At 43.8% G+C, this 27,086-nt stretch overlaps 1 long non-coding RNA gene across 8 annotated transcripts in view; it reads left to right on the forward strand.

Moving 5' to 3' along the window:
- Window positions 1-27,086, forward strand: part of LOC141278778 (uncharacterized) — a 121,422-nt gene that overhangs the window by 62,950 nt on the left and 31,386 nt on the right. For 5 of the 8 annotated variants that reach the window (XR_012331978.1, XR_012331981.1, XR_012331975.1 and 2 more), the window contains exons 2-5: window positions 2,817-2,949; window positions 10,660-10,807; window positions 14,475-14,560; window positions 20,631-20,692. This is a non-coding gene — a long non-coding RNA (uncharacterized lncRNA). Of the gene's footprint in view, window positions 1-2,816; window positions 2,950-7,333; window positions 7,416-10,659; window positions 10,808-14,474; window positions 14,561-20,630; window positions 20,693-27,086 lie in introns of all 8 variants that reach the window. The other 3 variants (XR_012331979.1, XR_012331982.1, XR_012331980.1) reach the window with 3 other exon arrangements.

Consider the following 27,086-nt stretch of genomic DNA (forward strand, 5'->3'; position numbering starts at 1 on the left):
AGGTGCTGCCGTGCACTTACCTCCTCGACTTGGAGAGATACACCTCGATCGGGTGTGGGAGGGGATTGATTGGGGACTGAGGCCAGTCTCTGAGAGGAGAGGCTGGGGTCTCCAGGAAGGTGGGTACTTTAACAGGAATGTGCAAACCTGAGGGTGCGGGTCCCGGGAAGGACTTAACTCATCATATAATCCTCTGGAGGTGGCACCTGAAACCCCTTAGCTGCCTTTTGTGCAAACCTTCTTGCTTCAAGTCAGAAGAGAGAGTATCAACATGAAAACTCTTTTTCTTAAGAAGAGATGCCACGGATCACGGTGTATGCGCTTGTATTAAGGAAGAATAAATGACATAAGTGGATTTGTTATTAGGAATTCTCCTCTCTTGATGCCTCTTAATATCATTAGTGAAAGACTTATTCCTTTGTTTAAGATCTAATGGGATTTTACGTGGCCAAGCTTTGTCATGGGCAGAAGCCTAACGGGATTAGTCCTTGGGGAAAGAACGGTTCCCTGTGGGCCTCTCAGTTTTTGTATCAGGAGAGGTTGGGGGGTGGGAGGAAGAGAGAGAGAGACAGAGGGAGAGGGAGAAAGAGAGAGAGGGAGAGAGAGAGAGAGGGAGAGAGGGAGAGGGAGAAAGAGAGAGAGGGAGAGAGGGAGAGAGAGAGAGGGAGAGGGAGAGGGGGAGAAAGAGAGAGAGAGGCAAGGGGAGAGAGAGAGAGAGAGAGGGAGAGGCAGAAAGAGGGAGAGAGGGAGAAAGGGAGAGAGAGGGGGAGAGAGGGAGAAAGGGAGAGAGAGACGGGGAGAGAGAGGGGGAGAGAGGGAGAGGGAGAGAGGGAGAGGGAGAAAGAGAGAGAGGGAGAGAGGGAGAGAGGGAGAGAGAGAGGGGGAGAGAGGGGGAGAGAGGGAGAGGGAGAAAGAGGGAGAGAGAGGGGGGAGAGGGGGGAGAGAGGGAGAGAGAGAGAGGGAGGGAGAGGGAGAGAGGGAGAAAGAGAGAGAGGGAGAGGGAGAAAGAGAGAGAGGGAGAGAGAGAGGGGGAGAGAGAGAGGGGGAGATTGGGAAAAGGAGAGGCAGTGGTAGATGTTAACAGCCTATTTTTTTATTGGAGTATACTTGAGTACAATATTATGTAAGTTACAGGTGTACAATAGAGTGACTCATAATTTTTAAGGGTTAGAGTTGTTATATAATATCGGCTCTATCCCCTCTGTTGTGGAACAGCCTTTCTAAGAAGGGGAGATACATTTTAATGTCTTCTTTGTGACATTTCACATATATGATCTTATTTATTCCTAATGACAATCTTATGATGTCAGCAGTATGATTGTTTCTTTTCTATAGAGAGATAAACAAATTAACCAAGAGCATAAGTAAATCTCCAAAGTCACATAGCTGGGCAGTTGTGGAAACAGTCCCCTGCCTTTAGTCTTGTACCTCCCAAGTCCGTTCTTTCTACTGCTAGAGAGAATTAGAATGGAAGGTTGCTGGGAACTCACTTGTGACATGGAGGAGTTCTCCTTTTCTTCCCATTTGTCTTGGCGTTTCTCTGATACAGAAGACTCTGTCCTGAATGAGCTACCGGTGAGAAGGAAGGATTGATGGGGCCACTGAGCCCAAAAGGGGTGGGAGGAAAGGAGTTGGTTCATTTGTGTTTCACGCTCTCATATGGTGAACACAAAATCTGTCTTGGTTTAAGAAAAAAATCTTCCTTAGGAAATAAGAGAGAGTGAGTTCGTGTGAAAAATATCTTCCTAACCTAATAATGTCAACAATGATTAGAAAGCAATATGGATAATGCAGGGGTGGGTAATCAAGAGTGAATATTGCACAAGTCAGTGTAATGATCATCATTTCTTTTTTTTAAATAAATTTATTTTTATTTGTTTATTTTTTGGCTGCGTTGGGTCTTCGTTGCTGAACGCAGACTTTCTCTAGTTGCAGCGAGCGGGGGCTACTCTTTGTTGCGGTGTGTGGGCTTCTCGCTGCGGTGGCTTCTCTTGTGGAGCACGGGCTCTAGGTGTGCGGGCTTCAGTAGCTGTGGCACATGGGCTCAGTAGTTGTGGCTCGCGGGCTTAGTTACTCTGTGGCATGTGGAATCTTCCCGGACCAGGGCTTGAACCCGTGTCCCCTGCATTGGCAGGCAGATTCTTAACTGCTGTGCCACCAGGGAAGCCTTGATCATCATTTCTGGAATTTCAAGGACAGAGTACTTTCTTAGAAAACATGGGAATATTGGCTCAAAGGGTTCTCCTTACTGCATGCTGTTTTTACACAGAGAATACCCTCTGTGTAAAGGAAATTTGGGGTTGGGGCAGGAGAGGACTAGGCTAACCCAAGATCTTTCTTTATTACTGGGTAAAAATAGGAAAGAGAGCATGAGAGGAATAATTGTTGACAGAAAAGTTTGTTCAGGAAGAAACACGAAGCCACCCCTAGCTCTATCTGGACCATATCATGCTGAAGATGTTTAACCTTCAGACTGACAGGACATGGGGCCAGACAAGCTAGCCCGTGTATAATAACACTCTTGTCCCATGCTCAATCACATTTTGAGGTCTTTGAGGTTTAGAGAAGATTCCACTGCCCTGGTAACAAACTAAAACAGCACTATACTTACTAGTAGACTTCACTAATGCCTACCGATATTTCCAGTTTCCTCCCCTCCTTGGACATAGGGAAGACTATGTTTCCCTGCCCCTCCATAAGCTGGGTGGAACGGTGTGACTAGTTCTAGCCAATAGGCTAGGAATAAAAATGACGTTTGTCCCTTCTGGGAAAAGCATTAAACCCTCATGTGTTATTTTCCATCTTCCTTCTCCTAGCATGGTGAACCAGGAAGCATCATGTGGAGATGGAGGTGCCCAAGATTGAAGTCTGAAAGGGTGAGCCACTACGTGGAGGACAAATGTGCTGAAGAGACACCTGGGTCTGCAGTGGATTTAGTGTGAACCAGAAGTAAACTTTTGTTTTGTTAATGCCTGGAGATTTGGGGTGATGCTTGTTACCACAGCCAAACCTAGCCTATCCTGACTAACATACACACACACAGAAGTCAAGAAGAATAAAATACACCATCGGTTCTGTGTCTAATTATATCTTCTAATTCATACAGATTGCACAGATGATGGGGTTTCAGGTGTGAATTCTCTCCTCTGCCTTTTGCTATCCACTACTCAGCTGGGCTACCTGTAACCTCAGCTCTTAGGGCCACCTCCTGTGCTTACTTCTCAGGTGATCATTGCTTGCACCCAAACCCTTTGTTCTAACTCTCCTCACCCAAGGTCTGGCAACTTCTCCTTCTCGCTGCTGGTGTGCATTTCAGTCATTCCATTTTGTCCTGAGGATAAAACAGAAGGTACTTAGGATTCTTGTGTAAGGACCATCTTTTTTTTTTTTTAATAAATTTATTTATTTATTAATTATTTATTTTTGGCTGCATTGGGTCTTTGTTGCTGTGCACGGGCTTTCTCTAGTTGTGGAGAGGGGGCTACTCTTCGTTGTGGTGTGCGGGCTTCTCATTGCAGTGCCTTCTCTTGTTGAGGAGCACGGGCTGTAGGTGCACAGGCTTCAGGAGTTGTGGCACGCGGGATCAGTAGTTGTGGCTCGTGGGCTCAGTAGTTGTGGCTCATGGGTCTAGAGCACAGGCTTAGTAGTTGTGGTGCAGGGGCTTAGTTGCTCCACGGCATGTGGGATCTTCACGGACCGTGTACCCTGCATTGGCAGGTGGATTCTTAACCACTGCACCACCAGGGAAGCCCAGGATCATCTTTAGCACAGTCAGAATTTTCCCATCAGGATGTCGCCTCTTAGCAGGGATTCTAAGAGTTCTGAGGCTGAAAGAATCCAGTATCTGGATAGTCTGTACGTTGGTCTGTACTGTGTCTCAGGAAGAGGTGTTTATGTGTGTGAGGAGAGATGGCAAGAGCAGGGAAACAGACCACCTTTCCTGCCATGCTGAGAGACAAGAAAATGAGGCTCATCTCTGCTACGATTCTATGGACGCCCAGAAAGTGCTGATAATGATGACACCCGGCTTTTCATATATAAATGATTTTCATTCATTTTCTCTCTTTGTTTCTGCCCTAACCTGAATGTGGTGTCAAGGGAACTATTAATGACTGCTCTTCAAGGACATGTGACTTGGTATTTATATATTACCTGCCCACTTCATCAAGTGCTAATGAATGTTTGCAAAGCTCTTTGAAATCCTCTGGTGAAAGGTGCAATGTTAAGTGAAAAATATTATTATTATTAGAAGGTAATAGACAGCTTTGAATGATTGGTCATAAGAATAATTGACATAGCATTAGAAGAAGCGCCAGAAATCATCCAGACCGTTTCAGCTCCTCCAGCCCCATCAGCCTCCACATTACATATATTACACTGTTTCCCTGACACCCATCCTAATAACCATATAATTCACACATTAAATCACCACTTCCAGTGAAAGGTTGAGCTCACTCATAGCTCTATTGATAGTGACACTGAGAGGGTATTAAGTGCTGAAAGGTCTAAAATGGAGAAGTGCTTCTCAGATGGAGAGGCCAGATCTAGCCACTGAATGGCTACCGCATTTAAGAAGAGATGAGAACGGAATGAGTCAGAAATACCTTGGAAATGGAGAGGAAACTTTAAAATAGGTGTGAGATTGGAAAGCCATGAAAGCAATAAAAATCTAAAGTAAGATTGCCTATTCATAGCAATATTCTTTATTGTATGCCCTCTCTGGTTTGAAAAATACTGGCAGCACAAGCTGATTTTGGTTTTCTAATTTCTTTAACTTGGAGTTATTTAGAATTCCTGTCTTCTGAATAAAATGCGGTCTTGGTCAGAGTTGGCGAGTTGGGTCCAACTTACTTGCTAGCTCTGGTTGGATGGCAGTAGCTGCCTGAAGTACAGTGTTGAGAAGAATGATGGGGGTGCATGGCTGGAAAGCATGCTATGATCCATTAGCAATGTCTGCCACTGGAGAGGGAGGAGGTGGGGTGGCACATATGTGGGCCAGGCATGACCAGGTGTGAGGATGGCTAAAAAGGACAGCTTGGATGTAGTTCAAGGTTGCTTTTATTATGACCTTTAACCAAAGGTATTAAAGAGCAGTCTACCTGCGCGTCCGGAGCCTGTGCTCCGCAGCGGGAGAGGCCGCAACGGTGAGAAGCCCGCGTACCGCAAAAAAAAAATAAAAAAATAAAAAGCAGTCTAAAGGCTTTACTCTTGGTCAGGGTATAAGTGGGAGGAAATGGCTTCTCTCTGCCACCCTTGTCTTTCTCACAGAGCACTACTTCAGTTTGGTGGCCTTGGCAGCCATGTGGAGGAAGACAACCCCAGGTCACTCAGAATAACCCGTTGTCTTTTATGCGCAGAAACAATTTATGCTGCCTCCTAAGGCTATAATTCTGCCAGTCAGCAAGCTCGTCTCCCAGGCCTGGTGTCTGGGTTCTGGGGCCTCGGCTTGCAGGGTCTGGGCATTTTCCACTTACATCCACGACCTGTGGGGGGCAGGCTTGGCTGTGCCCCCCCCACCACCACTGTGCGCCACAGAGTGTCTGTGTCACAGAGTGGCTTCCAGCGTAGCCTCCGGGAGATCTGCGAGCCTCCTTTGGATGACAACCTGCTTCTTGAGGACTTATTATTCATCATGATGGGGTTTATAGTGCAAACAACTTTGTTTTTAGAAGATTAGAATTCTCTGATTTCCATTTGATTTAGAAAAACGGATGGCTGCAACCATGTTTCATCAGTAGAGAAAGGAGCAGGGGAGCAGGTAGCCTTTGGGGATCATTTGCTCAATAACCTTTATAATAATAGTAACAGTTAACATTTATTGAGCACCTGACTGTGCATGAAGCATCATTTTTCTAAATTTTTGTTTTTATTACCTCACTTAATCCTCTCAACGGCCGGACTGTCCATTTTACAGACAGGAGCACTGAGGCTTGGACTTTCTCAAGCTGCATAAGCGGGGAGTTAAGATTGGTTTTGAACTCAGGTCAAGTGAACTGTCACTCACTGCAGTGCACCCCTCCCGTGTGCTGACCTGAATCCTGTTGCAGCAGATAAGGCTACCTCCTTTGACCCACCCCCAGTGGTTATTAAACAGTCTCCATAGAGAATTAAAATAAACTATTTTAGTTGTCTGTTTTCTTCCTTTGAAAACTTCAGTCTCACATGTAACCTTCGGATAATGTGACCTACTGAAAATGTCACATTTACGGCTCGTCCCAAAGGGCTTTGGTTTAAAACAGTGGATAACATTTCCCTCTGTTTTCCATTATTTGGTTTAGAAAAAATCATAACAAGACAAAAACAAATTGGTAACCTCTATCATCAATAAACTTTTACTTCATGCCAGGCATCTCTTTTATTTAAGTTAATACGTAGAAGCAGTATAGATGTTAATTCTCTTCCTTCTTCAGGTGACATATTGCCATTTAAACCAGCATGTACTTCCATATCCTTTCTTATTAGCATTTGAGATTCTTGTCAACCAACTTGGTTGCTTCAGTGAGCAGACTCTGGGTTTGGGGGTTTTATAGCTAGAAAAGCACTGAGTACTTTTATAGTTTTACTATGCATTCTCCTCAAGGCAAAACTGTTATGCCTATATTGACATGCACTGACTGTGGGACATATCATTAAAAATCACTAGTCACAGAGGAGCTGAATCTCAGAATAGAGTTGCTAATTTATTAAGATTCTAGTGAGGATCATGGAATTGCCTTGAGGGATTTCGTAGGTGGGTTATGGATGCCTTTTGACTGTGCAAGGTTAAAATGTTGAAATGTTTTTTCTTTAATTTTATTTATTTTAGGCTGCATTGGGTCTTCGTTGCTGCACGCGGGCTTTCTCTAGTTGCGGCGAGCATGGGCTACTCTTCGTTGCAGTGTGCGGGCTTCTCAATGTGGTGGCTTCTCTTGTTGAGGAGCACGGGCTCTAGGCACGCGGGCTTCAGTAGTTGTGACACACGGGCTTAGTTGCTCCGCGGCACGTGGGATCTTCCCAGGCCAGGGATCAAACCCATGTCCCCTGCATTGGCAGGCAGATTCGTAACCCCTGTGCCACCAGGGAAGTCCCAAAATGGTTGAAATTTGATAGCATGAAAAGTCATTGGCTGACTGAAAATAGGCCTTTTCTTGGATTCTCTCAGGTTCCCTTGAGCCAATTCCACTAGAAAATCATTAGCATGTTTACATGAATAATTTCAAACCGCCAGCAGGTAATGTGGAGATCTCAATCCAGTTTTTTTTTTTTTAAGTGGAACTTAAAATGTATGTCTAGATACATTCTTCTCTTATTTTCTCCCATCCTGATGCCTGCCCTGTTTGTCTCTACCGGACAGATAGCAGGAAGAGAAACAAAGACGGAGGAAAAGAAAGGGAGCCAGTTCGTTCTTAAAAACCTTGCGGGGCTGCAAAGAAGCTGTAAGTCACAATGCACAGAATATAGCTGGAAAGACTCTTTAACTGTCGTTACTGAAATCTGTGTGGCATTAAATAATTTAGAGCAGGAAGTGATCTTAGAATTCTAGAAAGATTCAAGTGATTAGACAGTTGGAGAGTGAGGGTTCACGCTGGACCATTCACTTCAGCTGAGGTCCGGGGAGTCACTTAAGTCCCTGCCAAGAGCTTTAACCGTCTCGTTTGGGCTCCTTGAAGACAGGAACCAGGTCCTAATCTTTTCTGCATCTACAGCGAATCGAGTACTACAGTAGTAGGTGCTTCATAAACATCTGTTGGATGATTGAACTGTTGGCTCCTAATGTCACCAAAGGATGGGCGTCACTGTTCCCACACAGCTGTGGTGCCCCTGGAATCAGTGATATCAGTTCAATTATTCAGTTCACTCTAAACCTGGAGCAGTTCAATTATTCAGTTCACTCTAAACCTGGCTCATTGGATGCTCTCAACTCTGTATTTGGAACCTCCTTTTCCTGTTCAGTAGTGTCTCCCATAGGACTTCTCGGCCTGATTCCATAACTTATGAGCCACGTTTGGTTACTAGAATAGTTCCTATTGTTTTATTCAAGACTCAGGGCTCTTCGTTTAAAAAGTCAGGCTCGCGTGTGATTCAGATCTTATGCCCTCCCCTCTCTCCAGCATAGCCTAGAGCTCTGGCTAGTGACTTGGAGTATAGGTAAGGGTGGACGTGTGCACGACTGTGTAAACTTGTGTAAGTTTGTATAAGTGTGTGAGTGTGTAAAGGCTTGGACATCTCTTCATCCAAGAACTCACTTCTCCAAGGTGCTGGGGGCAAGGGAAGGAAAAGGCCAAACATCTTCCTGCCATCCTGGGCAAGTTTCATCCTCTACTGACCACGGGCTCACTCCCAAGCCGTTCCCTAAGAATTAGCAAATCCTTTCAAGACACAGCTGCATCTTACAGCAGACCCCTGGCTCGTGGCATTCCATTGCATTTCCCCCATGTCTGCACCTCATTATCCTTCATGCTGTGACAGTCCCCAGGCTCTGCTACCAGAGCTAGAGCTCTTTAGCAGTGCAAGTTCTACCCTCTGTACCTTTCTCCTCCAGGGTCTCAAGGGGGTGGTCCTGGCTTCCTCTCTCCTGGCAGTCTCATGCCTTCCTCTCCCTCCCTGCCATGTGGCATTTCCATAATTCTCTTTCTCATGGTCACAAGCACTGGGGTCAAATCACAAGTCCCCTAGCTAAGCAGTCATCTAACTAGGAAATGAAAGCTTGGTCTCCGCTTCCTTCAGGAGCCCTTTTCTCGGCCAGTGAGTCTCTTGAGGCCCCTGTTAGGACGAATGGGGGGAACAGTGTCAAATACTTCCCTCTCCCTACTGCCACCTCCTCACTCTTAAAATCCCCCCTTTATATGGACTAGGGTGATGTGAAGGGAGGCAGTCGGGGGTGGAGCCAGTCTGAAGATACTTCTTGGCGATTCTTGTAAGCCCTGAAGAGAGGAGACCATCCCTAAATAACGGCATATGGACAATGTGGTGTATTGGGCCTTAGCTCCAGTTCTAGGACAGTTAAGAAAAGTTCTAGTGAATTTTTTTTAAATTAGTTAATTAATTAATTTTTGGCTGTGTTGGGTTTTTGTTGCGGTGCACGGGCTTCTCATTGAGGTGGCTTCTCTTGCTGTGGAGCACGGGCTCTAGGTGCGCGGGCTTCTGTAGTTGTAGCACGTGGGCTCAGTAGTTGTGTCTCGCGGGCTCTAGAGTGCAGGCTCAGTAGTTGTGGTGCACGGGCTTAGTTGCTCTGCAGCATGTGGGATATTCCCGGACCAGGGCTTGAACCCATGTCCCTTGCATTGGCTGGCAGATTCTTAACCACTGTGCCACCAGGGAAGCCCAAGAAAAGTTCTAGTGTATTTTTGCATAGGCTTCAGATGAGCATTCTAACTCTTTATTTACAGCCAAACTACACTTACCTTTAAACTTAACAAAGAGTACAAGCTAAGAATTAATTATGAGGCAAAAGGTAAATAAATAAAATGAAACAAATTCAAAGTATAAAGCAAAATGTTTAGTACAAATATAACTTTTTTTTTTTTTTGCGGTACACGGGCCTCTCACTGTTGTGGCCTCTCCCGTTGCGGAGCACAGGCTCCAGACGCGCAGGCTCAGAGCCCATGGCTCACGGGCCTAGCTGCTCTGCAGTATGTGGGATCTTCCTGGACCGGGGCACAAACCCGTGTCCCCTGCATCGGCAGGCAGACTCTCAACCACTGCGCCACCAGGGAAGCCCTATAACTTTTTAAAATCATCATCATCATCATCATCATCATCATCATCATAATGGCTTACTATGTGTCAAGCACTGTTCTAAATTGACATGTATCATCTCATTTAACCCTTGCAACAATGCTGTAAGTTCTTTTATTATTAGCATTTTATAGATAAGAAAATGGAGGCACGGAGAGATGATCTGTACTTGGACACAAGTGAGTGCACCAGCAGCAAGTGTATTAAAAAGATATTGAGCTGGGGACTTCCCTGGTGGTGCAGTGGTTAAGACATCGCATTCCCAATGCAGGGGGCCCAGGTTTGATCCCTGGTCACGGAACTAGATCCCACATGCATGCCTCAACTAAGAGTTTGCATGCCACAACTAAGGAGCTGGCGAGCCACAACTAACGAGCCCGTGGGCCGCAACTAAGACCTGGTGCAACCAAATAAATAAATAATTAACTTAAAAAAAGATACTGAGCTGATTTTTGTAATTAGCGTTCTATGTGTGCCAATTACAAAAACAGTTTTTAGGGCACTGTCGCAAAATCTAGAAATTTAAGGTGTTTAGCATCATATCCTCCCAAGAGCAGCACACGTGTAGTGGTTAAGCACACAGATTCTAGAACCAGATTATATAAGTTCAAATCTTGGCTGTCCTTTTTACTAACTGGGTGGCCATTTACAGCTGGGGTCCCTGTGTCTCAGTTTCCAGTAAGTGGTATTTAGCCTAAAAGGTTACTGGCAGAGTTAAGAGAGTTGGTATGTCTACAGCTGCACTGTCACATAGAATAACATGTGAGCCATCTATTTAATTTAAAATTTTTTAGTAGCCTCATTAAAAAGGGGGGAGAAGGAACAGGTGAAGTTAATTGGAATAATATATTTTACTTAACCCGATATGTCCCAAACGATATCATTTCAATGTGTAATTGAAATTATTAATGAGATAGTTTACATTTGTTATTTTTTGTTCAGAGTCTTTGGAATCTGGTGTATATTTTACACCTGTAGCACGTTCAGTTTGGACCAGCCTCATTCCACGTGCTTAATGCCCACGCGTGACCAGTGGCTCTCGGAAGGGACAGTGCAGCTGCAGAGCACTTAGAACAGTGCCAGGCACATAGTAAGTGTTACTCAAAGGTTACTGATTATTTTACCTTCCAAGTATTTTTCAAGTCACTCACTTCTCTCCTTCTCCACTGACATGCCTTAGACCAACTTATCATCATCATCTTTGCCAAAAAAGGTGGATGAGCTTCCTAACCTGGCCTCCCCGTATTCACTAGCCACAGCCCTCGGCCGTCTATTCTTCATACTGAAGACCAAGAAATCCTTTCAAAATATGTATCTGATCATTTCCTCGCTCCATTGCCCCTGAGCCTTCCCTGTACCGTATTCCTGCCTCTCTGTGCTTCAGCCACTAACCTTTGTTCTGTTCCTTGGACTGGCCAGATACTTGCTGAGCCCTTCCCTCCGGAACCCCCATTGGTACTTCCTCTGGCATCCCTGTTTGTACTTCCTCCCTCTTTATATCTTCCTCAGGAAGCCTTTTCTGGTGGCTTCCAGTCTCTGTCAGATGAGTTTGTTAAAATGCCGTCATAGAATCATGTTGCTTTTTTTTTTTTTTCCAAAGCTCTTATCTCTGTAATTTTGCTTTCATAGTGCAATAAATTAATTAACCTGTCTACTGTCCCAACTAGACTTTAAATTCTTTCAGGGCAGACACTGCCTTTGTTTTTGTTCACCATTTTGTCCCCTATACCTAGCCCAATGCCTAGCACCTTGCTGACCGTCATGAAATATTTTTTAATAAATAACTGAAGTAAGTAAATATGCAGTTATTGTACGAGACCCTAAAGAATCAGAATGAAGGGAATTTAAAACCAGGAAGAAAGTGCCACAAGGCCAGCTTTTAGTTTAATTTAAATTCTTTTTTTTAAATGTCTTTATTGGAGTATAATTGCTTTACAATGGTGTGTTAGTTGCTGCTGTATAACAAAGTGAATCAGCTATACATATACATATATCCCCATATATCCTCCCTCTTGCATCTCCCTCCCACCCTCCCTATCCCACCCCTCTAAGTGGACACAAAGCACCGAGCTGATCTCTCTGTGCTATGCAGCTGCTTCCCACTAGCTATCTGTTTCACATTTGGTAGTGTATATATGTCCATGCCACTCTCTCACTTCATCCCAGCTTACCCTTCCTCCTCCCCATGTCCTCAAGTCCATTCTCTACATCTGTGTCTTTATTCCTGCCCTGCCCTTAGGTTCTTCAGAACCACTTTTTTTTTTTTTAGATTCCATATATATGTGTTAGCATACGGTATTTGTTTTTCTCTTTCTGACTTACTTCACTCTGTATGACAGTCTCCAGGTCCATCCACCTCACTACAAATAACTCAATTTTGTTTCTTTTTATGGCTGAGTAATATTCCATTGTATATATGTGCCACATCTTCTTTACCCATTCATCTGTCAGTGGACACTTAGGTTGCTTCCATGTGCTGGCTATTGTAAATAGAGCTGCAATGAACATTGTGGTACATGACTCTTTTTGAATTATGGTTTTCTCAGGTTATATGCCCAGTAGTGGGATTGCTGGGTCGTATGGTAGTTCTATTTTTAGTTTTTTAAGGAACCTCCATACTGTTCTCCATAGTGGCTGTATCAATTTACATTCCCACCAACAGTGCAAGAGCGTTCCCTTTTCTCCACTAAATTCTTAAAGAATAAGAGCAGAGGAATTCTAGAGTAACTCCCCATGTAATAAGATTCAGAAAATTTCACAAATATGGAAATAACAACATTTAGACTGACATGAGACAAAGACAAGCATGGATTGTGCCCTTAACCACCCCAAGCATGGAAAACCAGCCTGAAAAACTGAAAAAAGGAGATGAGGAACAGGAAGGAGTATTGTGAGCCACGTTCTACTTCTCATGTGCCTGAAAAATTAAGTATGAGTTGAGCATGGGGAAGCATTGGTGGTAAAGGAGGCCTGGGAGCCAGCTTTTATGCTATGGTCCTGTACTATTTTCTTGCAAATAGTTGAAGTATCATGGAAATTCTACTATCTCAGCAAATAGCAATTAAATGAAGTTGGTCGATGAATCAACAAGTATTTGTCTTCCATATTATATGTGATGAGAATACAGAGGAAAACAAGGCAGCTGTGGTCTCTGTATTATAGATTTAGGGATGCCGTCAGTTCTTTCTTCCTTCCCTCTCAGTCTTATGTCAACTGAGCCCAGACCCGAGAACTAGATTAGGATTAAAGTACAGTGTCAGGACATGTAAAATAAGTGACAGTAATGGTGGTTCAGTGACTCTCACGAATAGGGTAGGTAACTCATTCTTCCCGCTCACCTTCTAGGAGATGGTGGAGAAACCGAGTTGAAGAGTTCTCCAGCACTGCTCCCTCCTGGAGTGTACAGTGCATGACTCCTCCTCTCTAAGAAAACGTGAGAAATAGATGAGCATATCTACTCATTGCTAACACTGAGTTTCTAGCCTTATCAGTTGAGTGGAGAGAGAACGCTAGAAAGAGGAACATGTTGGAAATGGGAGGAGGAAGAGAGATCAGATGACTTCCATTCGGGATGAGCTAAGTTATTCTCCGATAATAAATTAGTCACAAAATTCTCAGCGGCTCACCTCAGCAAAGTTTTAGTTTGTGCTCACACCGTGTCTGCTGTGCATTTGGCAGCCTGCTAGAGCGACTCCCCTCCAAGCACTGAAAGAAAGCCGCTCTGTGGTCTCCCCATGACTTCCAGATTTCCAGGTGATTTCTAGATTGCAGGGGAAGACAGAGCAGGCGTTCACTGCCTCACCCCAGAAGTAACATTCACGTGTGTTCACAGTCCATTGTGCAGAGATAGTCACATGACTTTCCCTAACTGCAAAGAGGGCTGTAAGATGTTGTCTTCTATGTGCCCAGGAAGGAGGACAACTAAACGTTCACATACGTTAAGAATGTCCAGGGCTTCCCTGGTGGCGCAGTGGTTGAGAGTCCGCCTGCCGATGCAAGGGACACGCGTTCGTGCCCCGGTCCGGAAAGGTCCCACGTGCCGCGGAATGGTTGGGCCCATGAACCATGACCGCTGAGCCTGCGCGTCCGGAGCCTGTGCTCCACAACGGGAGAGGCCACAACAGTGAGAAGTCCGCGTACCGCAAAAAAAAAAAAAAAAAAAAAAAAAAAAAAAAAGATATAAATGAACTTATTTACAAAACAGAAACAGACTCACAGATTTTGAAAACAAACTTATGGTTACCAAAGGGGAAGCATGAGAGTGAGGGATAAATTAGGAGCTTCTTTCACTTTTAATTTCTAACTTAATGCATATCTTCCTCACTGGACTGTAAGCATGTAGCAGCGGCCCCTCTGTCCTATTTCCTGCGGAACCCTCAGCTGGCAGGGAGCGAACATTCCATAATGTTTTCTGAACAGAAGCATCAGTCAGACCATAAGACGGCAGGAGAGGGCACAGGTAGAAGGAGCACTGTGGTGACTCGGGAAACTGTGCCCAGGTGGGCTCTGATTGTGTCTGGCCACGGCTGTGGGGGAGCTGTGTGGATGCTCCGTGTCTCTCGATGTAGCTAGAACTCACCCAAACAGCATTAACGTGAAAGCCCGTGTAATTGTAGCTGCTGGGCAAAGTTGATTGCAGTATAAGGTGATAACAATATTGAGCCTTTCTTATATAATCAAGCAGAATTATTTTGTCTGTAGTTTAAAGTTGTTTGAGGTTCAAGATTACTTAATTAAAAATTCTGGTTTGTTTCCAGAGGAGTACAGGGACTAGAAAAAAGGAGCTGTTTCATGAGACTATTCGAAAGAATATAACTCCCTGAGGAAGCATCAGAATCCACATGTAAGTTTTTGTACCTAAATTGGTAAAGATAAACTGCTTATAGCAACACATCTGTTATTTCTGCAGCTTTCATCCAGCAGTGTGCCTCCACAGCCCCACCCCTTTTATCTAGTTGCAGGGTGGTTGGGACGTGGGATGCTGGGGCATCATTATATAACCCAGGGATTTGCAAATTTTATTTATAAATACTTAATGTTTTGTGGGCTATACAGTCTCTGTCGTAACTACTCAACTCCACTGCTGTAGCCCCAAAGCAGCCATGGACAATACTTAAAACATGAGCATGGCTGTTGTATTGCTTTTATTGCTGTGTAATAAATTACCACAAGCTTAGTGGCTTAAAGCGGTAGACATTTATTATCTTACAGTTTCCATAGGTCAGGATTCAGCTTAGCTGGGTCCTGTGCTCAGGGTCTCACAAGGTTACAATCAAGGTGTTGGTAAGGACTGCAGTCTCATCTGAGGCTTGGGATCCTCTTCCAAGTTCAAGTGTTTGTTGGCAGAATTCATTTACTTGCAGCTGTCTAATTCATGGCAGCTTACTGATGATAGACAAGCTATCTATCTCATCTAACTCATCTCAGCAGGAGGCTTAGGAAAGGCCTATACCATCTTTTAAGTGTTCACCTGATTAGGACAGGCCCACCCAGAGTGGTCTTTCCTTGGTTACCTTGAAATCAGCTGATTAAAGGCCTTAGTTACATCTGCAAAATCCTTTTATCTTTGCTATCTAAGGTAATATAATCATAGGAATGATACCTCATCATATCCACAGGTCCCACCCACACTTGAGGGGAGGAGAGATTTCTACAAGGCATGTATATGATAGGGGGTTGGGAATATTGGGGGCCATCCTAGAATTCTGTCTGCCACATCTGTGGTCAAATAAAACAGCCTATGGGGGCTTCCCCGGTGGGGCAGTTGTTGGGAGTCCGCCTGCCAATGCAGGGGACGCGGGTTCATGCCCCGGTCTGGGAGGATCCCACGTGCCGCGGAGCGGCTGGGCCCGGGAGCCATGGCCGCAGAGGCTGCGCGTCAGGAGCCTGTGCTCCGCGGCGGGAGAGGCTACAGCAGTGAGAGGCCCGTGTACCGCAAACCAACAAACAAACAAACAAAAATAATGTAAAACAGCCTATGGACACTGAAATGTGCATATCAGAAAATAATATTTCTGATATTCTGTCACAAAAATAATATTTTTGATTATTTTTTTCGACCCTTAAAAACAGTAAAACCATTTTTGTGGGCTAGAAAAAATAAAAGCCAAGAAACAGGTAGCTGGCTGGATTTGGCCTGTGGGCTATAGTTGGCCATCCTCTGGTATTAATCTGTAAAATGGAGTAAGATAGCCCTGGTAGCTTGGTTAAGAAATGGTTTCTAGAACCAGATGCTGGATCTAGAGGGTATGGCTTTGCAATGTGTGGGAGCAGTGCTGGAGTTTAAGGGTGACCTGCTGGGTTATAAAATGCTAGATTCCTTCTCTCAGAGGTTGTTCTTCCTGTGACTTGGAAAGATCTACGCCTGAACAGACCAAAGACCAGAGCCACTGCCCTAAGTGCACATCCCATATGAGGACAGGGGGAAACCTGAGAAGCTGGGTTACCAAACAGCCCGAAGCCCCATATCGCCCAGTTGCTTTATGAAGGTGTCTCCTTTGTGCTTATCCATGCAAACTATAGCTTCTTTGCCTTTTTCTGTTCAAGTGCCCGATCGAATCCTCTGTGGGGCTACTACAGCTTCACACAGTCAATCAAAGAGCAGCACGCTTTTTAGTGTTACTGAAAATGTAATTCTGCTGAAATGGAATTTATGGCATAGGAAACAATCATTTGCTCTTCACATCACAAGGCACAATGATAGTTTCAGATAGTTGGGTTGTACATCTAGGCTAATTTTCATATTGTTCAAATCTAAATTTTCATCTGCACAAACCAAAAGACTAAGGATGTGAAAAACATTCTTGCTGCAGAAGCTCAAGAAAACTATAATAGTACTGTGGGAAACATTACATCTTAGAATCATGGTATCCTGGTGTAACCACAAATGTGCTTATCAAATGTTTATATGGTGCTTACTGTGTGCCAGGTACTGTTCTAAGCATGGTACAGATATTACTTTATTTAACCCTCACACTAACCCTTTGAAGACAGTATTATTATTGTCATTATCCTTGATAAGGAAAGAGAGGCACAGAGCACAGTTAAGTAGTAACTTGACCAATATCTCCTGCTTAGTAAGTGGCTGCCCTGGGATTTGAACCCCAGCAATTTCATTCCAGAGTCTGTTCTCTCAACTACTATCCTGTGCTACTTCTCCAGCATATAATAATAATTTTAAAATGTTTCTGGAATATGCTGATGTAATTCGTGGCATACAAATAATTAATAAGATATTTTAATGAAAATACTGAAATTAGTGTGAAAGGTCTTGAAGGTGACATCCTGCCAGGTGACTGAAGTGGCCAATTAAATGACCATCTTCCCTCTTGTCTAAGCTTCAGCAGGCTTGTTGATTAGCTTGTCAGCATGTCATCCAATATTTCTAACGCCAGCTTTGAGATGCTTTTCCAATAATGCCAATATCAGAATCTCAATAAGGATCAGTTACATGGCACACATTTGCCACAATTGTATTAATAATTCATCAGATTTTTTCAATTGATGTAGAAGTTTTTATTGTAAAATTATTCAAAATTTGTTACATTTCTATAATACGAGTGAAGATGCTGAAATAACCATGTGATTTTATCAAAGACAAATTTGGTTCTATTCAAACATAAGATTTCTGATAGAGATGCCTGTTCTCAGAAGAATACTAATAATGTTTCAACTACCAGAGGCTTAGTTTTTATCAGTTGAAAGAGTTCCATTGTCAAGACATTTTCCAAAGACCCTAAATCAAAACAATGCCATTGCAATTTTCCGTGACACTTTTTTCAAAATGAAGAGGCAGAATATTTCTCCATGTGAATTTTTGCATTTTAATCAGAACTGAAGAGAAAGATAAAAAGTGAATGGTTGGGCTTCCCTGGTGGCGCAGTGGTTGAGAGTCCGCCTGCCGATGCAGGGGACGCGGGTTCGTGCCCCGGTCCGGGAAGATCCCACATGCTGTGGAGCGGCTGGGCCCGTGAGCCATGGCCCCTGAGCCTGCACGTCCGGAGCCTGTACTCCACAACAGGAGAGGCCACAACGGTGAGAGGCCCGTGTACCAAAAAAAAAAAAAAAAAAAAAAAAAAAAGTGAATGGTTTAATTCTAAAAATAAAAGAATTTTATAAGAAAATTACTAGTAATGTTAAATAATCATCGTGATGTGGATTTAGTGAGACTGATAAGGGAATAGGAATTAAATTACCTACCTTTAGAGGAGATATATTGAAAAGCCTTTAACAATTTTGTTTTATTTGGAGAAAACAACAAAAACTTGTAAAAAGAATGATCTGAAGAAAGCACGGAATAATTTCTAGAATATTTTATTTTCTATTATTATGAAGACTTTTCAAAATGAGATCCTTATCTTAAATTATTGCTTGAATACTTGTTTGCTGAGTAGAAGTAGAAGAAAACAAAATTCCTCAGAAATATTTTCATAGATAAACATATTAATACTTCAGGATTTCACACTACCTGGTATGACTCCAGTTCATCAGATCATTTTTGCTAACAACTTTTGGGAATTACTAAAGTAATTGATATAAAAATCTCTCTTGATAATCCAAGTGAATTACTCAGACTTTCCAAGAGATGTTTGAAAAGGTAAAGAATAAATTCTAACTTCACAAGTTGAATTCTACAAATGAGCGTAAAAATGGAAAACTCTGTCAATCAGCTTCAACAGGGATGATGAAAATGACAAAAATTGTATTAACCCAACTGTAATTTTTGGCAGAATTTTGTATTCATTCTCATTTACTCTTGTCAGTAAAAGGTGACTGGTTAAATATATAGCTTACAAAATTTAATTTTTCTAATTTTTGAGACTTTCTAAAAATAAATTCACAAATAAAAAGCATGATTTGTCAGAACATGAATTCAAACTTGGGGCTTGTTGTAAATATGGTCACCATATGAGTGTTCTGGACCAGAAAGAATGAGGCCAAGAGGGAGTCACAGTGAATGGAAATGAAAGAAAAATGAAGTGTGGGTGATTTGAAGATTAATCGGGCCTTTTTTCTGTCCAGAAGAAAAACATTGCAGACATAAGACGATTCTTGATAAGGTAATAATCACTTACTATAATCAAACTCTATGTACTTCAGCTAGAAACTACTGAGCACTAGGAAAGAGCCATTAGGCATTGTTAAAGCAATTGATCACTTCCATCATTGTTTGTATGGCTGGAACTTCACAATCAGAACGTATCATACTGCATAATGAGGCCTGCTGAACTTCACAAATTTGGAAGGACAAATTGGCTGGATGTTTACAAAACTGTAAGGCTGACATTTCCGAATTGAATGTCGACAGAGAGTAAAAAAAATCATAATGTACGTACATTATCTAGGCCCCCCGTGTTGGGATAACGCATATAAATCTGACATTAGGCATGAAGAAAAGAAGCAAATAGTCTAAAAGATCTGGTAGTTAGTGTTTTGGAACAAGCAAAGGTTTCTGGCCGGGGCGGTGGAAAACACTCCTATTTCCTGAATAGAAAGTTATGAAATGGTTCATTCATTTGTCCAACAAATATTTATTGAGTGTGTGTATGTGCCAGGCACCATTCCAGGCGTGAGAAATACACTAGTGAAAAAGATGAATCATAGGGCTAAGGGTCCAGCAAAGCCACAGAGAGTGAGATAAAAATATCGTTGTGTGAAAGCTGGATTGACTTTGTAAAAAAACAACACAGACTTTATTTACCCTTTGTATTGCCACTGTTAAGTACTACTGGATGTCATGTAAATACAGTCAAACTTCTAATTAAAATTTCTTTTTCATGGAAGTTATATTTGACTAATACAGGTTATGCCACGGAATTGCACGTGCTTCTTTTAAAAAATGTAATATTTAACTATCACACAATCCCAGAATTCTGTTCATCTAGTTTTTCAAGAGAATTGTAGGCTGTTATACATGATCAACCGAATTAAAACTGATCTGCAAAAAAGCAGATTTAGCATATATGACCTAGGAAAATTCCAACTTTGAAGAAAACGCAAACTCCATACAGCTCCACTTTATACTTTCCTATAGTTAAAAGTGTTTCCAAGGAATCCACACATTTGAAAAATATTTCTAATGTACTAAATTTAAGATGTTTGCATTATTTCTCACATGTACCAGGAAAATATTCTGATAGTTTTCTATAGACTAGTCCTGAAAAGCAAATAAAAATTTCCAAGTATTTCACACAGTGCTTGGCACATAATAAGAACTCATTTAATACTTATAGACAAGAGCAAGCAAATTGGGTATGACAAGTTAGCATCACAATAATTAAGCAGTGGTCAGATCCAGTTTTATGGAATCTGAAGCTTATCCAATTAGGGGGTCCCTCTTTAAAAGAAAGAATACAAAATCATACATATAAAATTAGCCATGAGAGTGAATGTCTATTTAGAATAAGAAAATAAATTAATACAAATTATAATATTTAAAATGATAGACAATGACAATGAATTTCTAAAATATGTTTTTGGCTCCCACCAGAATGTTTCATTTCATCATATTTATCAATAATCTACGAAATATAAAAAATGAATCTGAAATGAAGGCACACAAAACCGGAACACAAATGCATTTTTTTATGGTTTTTTTTTTTTTTTTTTTTTGCGGTACACGGGCTTCTCACTGTTGTGGCCTCTCCCGTTGCGGAGCACAGGCTCCGGATGCGCAGGCTCAGCGGCCATGGCTCACGGGCCTAGCCGCTCCGCAGCATGTGGGATCTTCCCGGACCGGGGCACAAACCCGTGTCCCCTGCATCGGCAGGCAGACTTTCAACCACTGCGCCACCAGGGAAGCCCTGCTATGTTGTTTTGAGCTACATAATTGTGTGACCAAATTATTCTTATTACATGTAGTAATTTAAGAATTTTGTCACTGGAACACTTGTTCTGCCGTTTTGCTGTGCTAGAGGCAGATTTGTGTGCCACTTCATATGGAGCTGCCAGACCTCATGGGGACAGGATGTATCAGGTATGGTAAGATCTGATCCGGTAGACACTGGGGTACGTACAACATGTGACTTCACACACAGGTGTACTCACTGCTTATCGTACCACTATAAGCTTGTACCCTACGAACACGGGAATTCTATTAACTTCTGTTTAATGAGATCCCATCAAAAGATAGAACTATGTATGTTGTGTTTATAATTGCATATACTGCATTATTGAGCATATGTCTAACAGAATGGGACTCCCATTTTGACTAGGCACTGTTGAGAACTGAATGCCCCGCTTAAATTAGACATGTCTGACAATTAGAAAGCTTTTCCACAGACGAGCTATATTTTAAATCTTGTTTTTCCTGCACTAGCCACAATCTACCAGGTCTGGATGCTCTAGGACAGGTTTTTCTCTCTCTCTCTTTTTTTAATATTTATTTATTTATTTGGCTGTGCTGGATCTTAGTTGCCACACGCGGGCTCCTTCGTTGTGGCTCACAGGCTCCTTAGCTGTGGCATGTGAACTCTTCATTGCGGCATGCATGTGGGACCTAGTTCCCTGACCAGGGATCGAACCTGGGCCCCCTGCACTGGGAGCACGGAGTCTTAACCACTGTGCCACCAGGGAAGTCCCGGACAGGTTTCTCTTAAAATTCTACCCCTGAAACTGGACTTTGTGTCTGACACTAAGTGAGCCAGCACAGTGCAGGTAGAGTTGGAAAAGGGTCAAGTGGCCTTCTAATTTTAGATGGACCTCTTTATCCATTTGTTTCCAGACTTGGGGCCAAGTACCAATGTTTGGGTTTCACAGCATTCAGCTGGCTGCTTGTGAATGGTACCAACTGCTGTTAAGACTAGCTCCCTTCCCCAGACCTGCTCACTGGCCAAGAGAACTTTACCAATGGGTTGGCACCTAACGTTGACACCGGTTTGCACAATGGTGCAGTAAAAGGCATCCTTCAAGTCCCTTTTCTTTGTAGCTTATCAATAAAGGGGAATCAGAGCTTGTGGCAACTTGGAGATGGAGACAGCCTATCAACAGGGATCGTACCTGGGACCTTGATGCAGACTCATGCAAGAGAGGGAAGCTGTCAGGAGGGCTCTCATGCTGAATCACCTCCCACCCCTGGTACTACTGTTATGCCCTGAACCCTTTGGCCCAGACCTGCCAATTCTCTCCCTGTCAGGGCTGGATCCTACTATCCATCTTCCAGTCCCTGACTGGGGTCCTGTTCCCTCCTGAATGCACAGCCTGGACTTTAGAAAACTATCACCCTCTTGTGCGGCAACTCTTTTAGCTCACCCTAACCTCCAGATCCTTCCAGAACAGATGGAACCCGAGGTCTCTGCACCCTCGGGCACTAAGATCAAGTGGCGCCTTTTGCCTCCCTGTAGAAAGCAGACCTACGACTGAGCTTGCCTCCAAACTCGGGCGCTGCCCTTCTCTTCCTCACCTGGCACTGTTGAGGTCGCGGGATCCCTGGTGTCAAGAATGAGTGGGTTGTCATGGGCTTCCTGGCGGATTCCCTAACTGCTCTCCTCACACACAGCCCGGGGGCTGCGCACTGAGAAAGGTGACGCAAGACCACCTAGACCCAGGCTTTACCTTCCTGAGGTCTACGTGGACAAGAACAGGCACGTACGCGCGCACAGGAGGACCGAGGCCGGGGAGGAGCCACCTGCCCAGGGTGCCGAGGGCTGAGGGTGGGCATGGGCCCGGAGCCATGGGTGATGCCCCCTGGGAGCTGGTGAGCCGTGATGGTGGTGATGGCGCTTTCCTGGTCCCCAAGTGGTTCAGGTAGGAGGGACAGAAACAAAAAAACTCTGCGGATATCCAGCACTCCTGTTCTCGTGGTTCCTGTGATTACACGTAGTGTGTGCACCTGTCTTATAGTTCAAAACCGGACTTTTTTGCGGTACGCGGGCCTCTCACTGCTGTGGCCTCTCCCGTTGCGGAGCACACGCGCAGGCTCAGTAGCCATGGCTCACGGGCCCAGCCGCTCCGCGGCACGTGGGATCCTCCCGGACCGGGACACAAACCCGTGTCCCCGGCATCGGCAGGCGGACTCTCAACCACTGCACCACCAGGGAAGCCCAAAACCGGACTTTTTAATATACCTATTATAGTTACACACTGTTTAATAAAAAGTGCCGAGAAGCAGTGTGATTCTTTCGGATCCTTGCTTCTTCTCCTGACAATGAGCAACAGGTGCCACTCACTTGAGACTTTCCCTATCACTCTGCCTGGATTCCAGGGGGAAAAGCGTGTCCTCATACTGCATACTAGCTTTCTCTCCTGTGTCTTTCTCCTCTGCCTGGGGTACGCTTTGTCCCCTTCTTCATCTAGCTAATTCTTCATCCTTCAAAATACTCCCCATCTATCACCTCTTCAAGAAAGCCTCTTCTGACACCCCTGAAGTCTGGATTTGGTCCCAGCCTGCATGCTTCTGTGACAGCCCTGCCTACCTCTGCCGTGACGCTCAACCCACTGCCTTTCTAGGCTGACTGCCCACCCATCTGAGTTCCCAATAACTACGACATCTTGAAAAGAGGAATTACATCTTTTATCTTTATATTTCGATGCCTAGTGTCCAGTAAATATGCAGTAGGTGTTTGTTGAATGAATGAATGAGATTTATTGACTTTGGGGGGCATCAAACCATTCCAGACCCTAGTGATCTCAAATCCATCATATTCTGCAGAAACTGATTGAATATCGATCCCTTGCCATTGCTTCATATTTTAAGGAAAGGTCTTTTGAAAATATGATATGCAGCTGTAAAACAACAAAACTGATTCTACAAGCCACACATAAATATCAGTCTCATTATTTTATAATCATCCTTTGTAAGTGACTAAGAAAATTTGAAATGATTGAGTTGCACTCAGATTTGAACACATGCTTCAAGAATCATAACTTTGCTTAGTATAAAACTTAATAGTTTTAATTACAATTGTTGGGAAGAATCAGGCTGGCAGAGATTTTCAAATAGGATTTAATTTCATTTCTATCATAACTTTACCTGGTTTATTCCTATGTCCTAGCTTTCAAATTCTGTTTCTCAGTGAAATCTACACCCGTGTCCTTGGAGACTCTCGTCATTGACATAAACCTGCTGCACAGAGAAGACGCTATGCAACTTACTCAGTTCCACAAAGTGTATTGAATACTTGCTACTCACACTGTGCCATTACTGCGATAAGATCACAGAGACCGGATATTTGTATACAATATTTTTTGTTTTTGAATCCTTCATTTCTCAATTCCACAAACATTGTCACACTTTCACATGAGTTCATCAGACACTGCTGTAAATGCCATGGTGGTAGGGACAGGGGAGATCAATATGTTCCTGATTTCAGAAAAATTCCAATTTAGCTTGGGAGATAAAATACACAGATGTAACATGTTTAACATCAACACTGAAGTTTAATAGCAACACGAACTGATAACATAACAAACATCCTACGATTAAGTCCCATCCCTCCTGGCTCTCCCTGGCTTTCGGGGTTCACCCTCACAGCAAGCCAGGCTGTGCTAGAGAGACAGGGGTTTCAGACATAAGCTGGTGTTCGAAAACAGGGGCAAGTTACTGCCTTCAGTTGCTTCACTTGTATCTAGTGTGCATAGAATTATTGGGAAGAGTAAACGTGGAAAAGCAGGTAGAAGTGGTGGTAGAAAACTCTCAATTCCTGTTCTCTTTCTTCTTCTAGTTTCTAGACGAATTAAGTACAGCCTGTGCTAAAGCAAGTTCCCAACGATCCAGGTGCCTGCCACGCCTTCCCCAGGGTTACAGGTGACACCAGCACCAGCCCTGACACAGTCAGCCGAAGACAGCACTGGTTGGGGGTGAGAGAAAGAGTGGCCAGATTCTTCAGTCTATAGAGAGTGGTGTTGGCGACAAGAAGATTTCCTCTCTTCTCTGTGGAAGAAGGAAGAGGGGGCCTTCGCCCACCCCTAAGCCTAATTGGAGGGCAGGGGGCTTTGAGAAACTCTTGTTTAGATTGGGGGTGTCAGCACCACAGGTAGGAAGGCATCTCGCTGCCCAGCTGAGCTGTCATTGCCTGCCCTGGAGCTACTACTGGGGCAGAATGGGGTGTTTGAAGGAGTCCTCAGGGGAACCTGAAGGTGAGGGATGTATTCAAACATGGAAATTAGTGCCACTCTCTTCACGAAGTAGGAAGAGTTGCGAGTAAACCTGGGAGGGAAAGGATGAATGCAAGCCCACTCGCATTCCCAGGGGCCTCTAGAGGGTTTGGAGGAGATGGAACAGGACCACGCTGTTGCCCACGGCCCCCAGGAAGGGGCGGGAAGTAGAGGAGGGGCCCCGGTGGCTTCTGGGGCCAGCCAGTCAGTGCCTTTACTCAGAGAACTGGCTGAAGGCATGGATTCCTGGTTGGGCCAGGTCACGACTGCCTCTTTGAGACAGTCCTGGGGACAGAGGAGCTGGGGTGAAACTGAGCAGCACCCCAAGAAATCTACTTCCATCATCTATAAGGAAACCACCGTATAAAATCAAACCAAATCAGAATGAGGTCTGAGAGCCGCCCTACAGTGGTACCACTCTCCCATCAGAGAAGACAGCTTTGAGGGAGAGGAGGCTGGAAATGTTTCAGAATGACACCAGGCCAGCACCCTGATGCTCTCCCCCTGCCAGCGCTGGAAGAAAGGGCAAGAAGTGGGATTTAAAGCACCTTTCCGATAAGCCCGAAACTGAGCTGGGCTTTTATAATCAAAAAGGATTGCAAGTTATAAAAATCTGCCCAGGACGTCACTGGCAGAAGAAAAAGGAAGGTGATTTGACATAGCACAGCTGGAGTAATGATGGGAAGAAATGAAATGGGTTCATGTTTATCCCACTACTAAGAGTCCTTAACAAGCTCCAGGCCCACGCAGGGACACACACGAGCAGAGATGCTCGTCCCCAGGGAGTTAGACAGGAAGCTCGTCTTCAGGGACGTGCTGGTGGCCTCCCTTCCCTCACCCCCTTTCCACGTCTGCTCAGAATATGACTCCCTACACCTCAAGCAGGAGGAACAGGAACCTCCAGCTTAGCAGGATGAGGGCTTAGATCAAATTAGATTGAGTTAAAAAGGGCTGCCTGCGTAGTGTCTGGAGCCAGAATCCTATGTCCTCTTGGTTAATTTTTTCAACCTCAGCTTCTCCACCTATAAAACGAGGATGAATGAGAAACCTGCCTTTGAAGGTTGTTTGGGGTTCTTTTGAAAAGAAAATGAGTTTATGATTATAAGGCACTTAAAACACTGTCCTGCATGTAGTAAGCATTAAATATATGGATATATATTTGGGTGATGTTTCTTGCCTGTGCAAATTTATGAAGTAAAAATTATGCCTCCAACTTCCAGTTTCCTGCTTGGCATGGAGGAGCTTAGAAGTTACCACTCCATCCTAACAAGTAAAAAACTAAACAAACTGGAAATTAACAACTCTTCTTAGGGCTGTCAGAGAAGTGAGGTCACAGGGCAAGCCACAGTCCCCAAAATTGGAGAGATAGGCAGATGCGGAGAATCACAACTTACCAGAGCAGGAACCCACAAACAGAAACTTCTGCAGGAAATTAAATAACATGAATTTAGTAAGCAGCACAGGTTCATTTTGAACCCAGGCTGTCTCTCCGCATAGCATGCTTTTTTCACGCAATGAACATTTATTATGTGTGTAAGTGCCAAGCTCTGATACAAAACAGGTTAAGATGGTTATGCTCTTACCTTACCTGTGTGGTTGGTGACCTTGATGTCTATCTGGGGAGATCCTAGAGACGCTCTGTTTAGGAAGACAAATTCCCTGGAGAAACAAGAAAAGCAACTGGAGATACTGGCCATGTACTCCCACTACTCTTACAGGTGAAATCTGTCTGATTCCCAGGGCTGCAAGTACACAAGCTGATGTCCTTGTATGAGAGGCTTCCTCCTTCCACTTGTGTCACCTAACCTAAAAGCATGGCTATAATGGAGAAAATGAGCATCTGCTCTGAAGGACCTGAGATAACCTTGAAGGGAATAAATGATCGTGCATATCGATGGACCAATTTGAGTACTTATTGATTCCTGGTAGCTTGGATTCTTAGCTCATATAATAGGTGGGAAGGGTTACTTATAATTAAGGCTACAGAATACTTTTTTTCTAAACCCAATAAACCCTTGGGGGATCTTTTGATTTTTGTTTATAAATACTCAATTGATGGAGGATGCAGCGTGGCCTGTGGCTTTGTGGTTATTGATTTACAGGCCTAATTAACAGAGCCTCAAAACTGATAGGTGGCTACAGAGGCAATCCTGAGCAGAGAGCAAACATGATTCCCTTTTGGGAAATTGATAATGCAGAAAGGAATTCTCCTAATGGGAGTGCCTATTGGAAAGGAACCCTGTTGATTTTTTCTTCCTGAAGGAGGGGGATTCTTC

Source organism: Tursiops truncatus, chromosome 5, assembly GCF_011762595.2.
Source record: "Tursiops truncatus isolate mTurTru1 chromosome 5, mTurTru1.mat.Y, whole genome shotgun sequence".
Lineage (NCBI taxonomy): Eukaryota > Metazoa > Chordata > Mammalia > Artiodactyla > Delphinidae > Tursiops > Tursiops truncatus.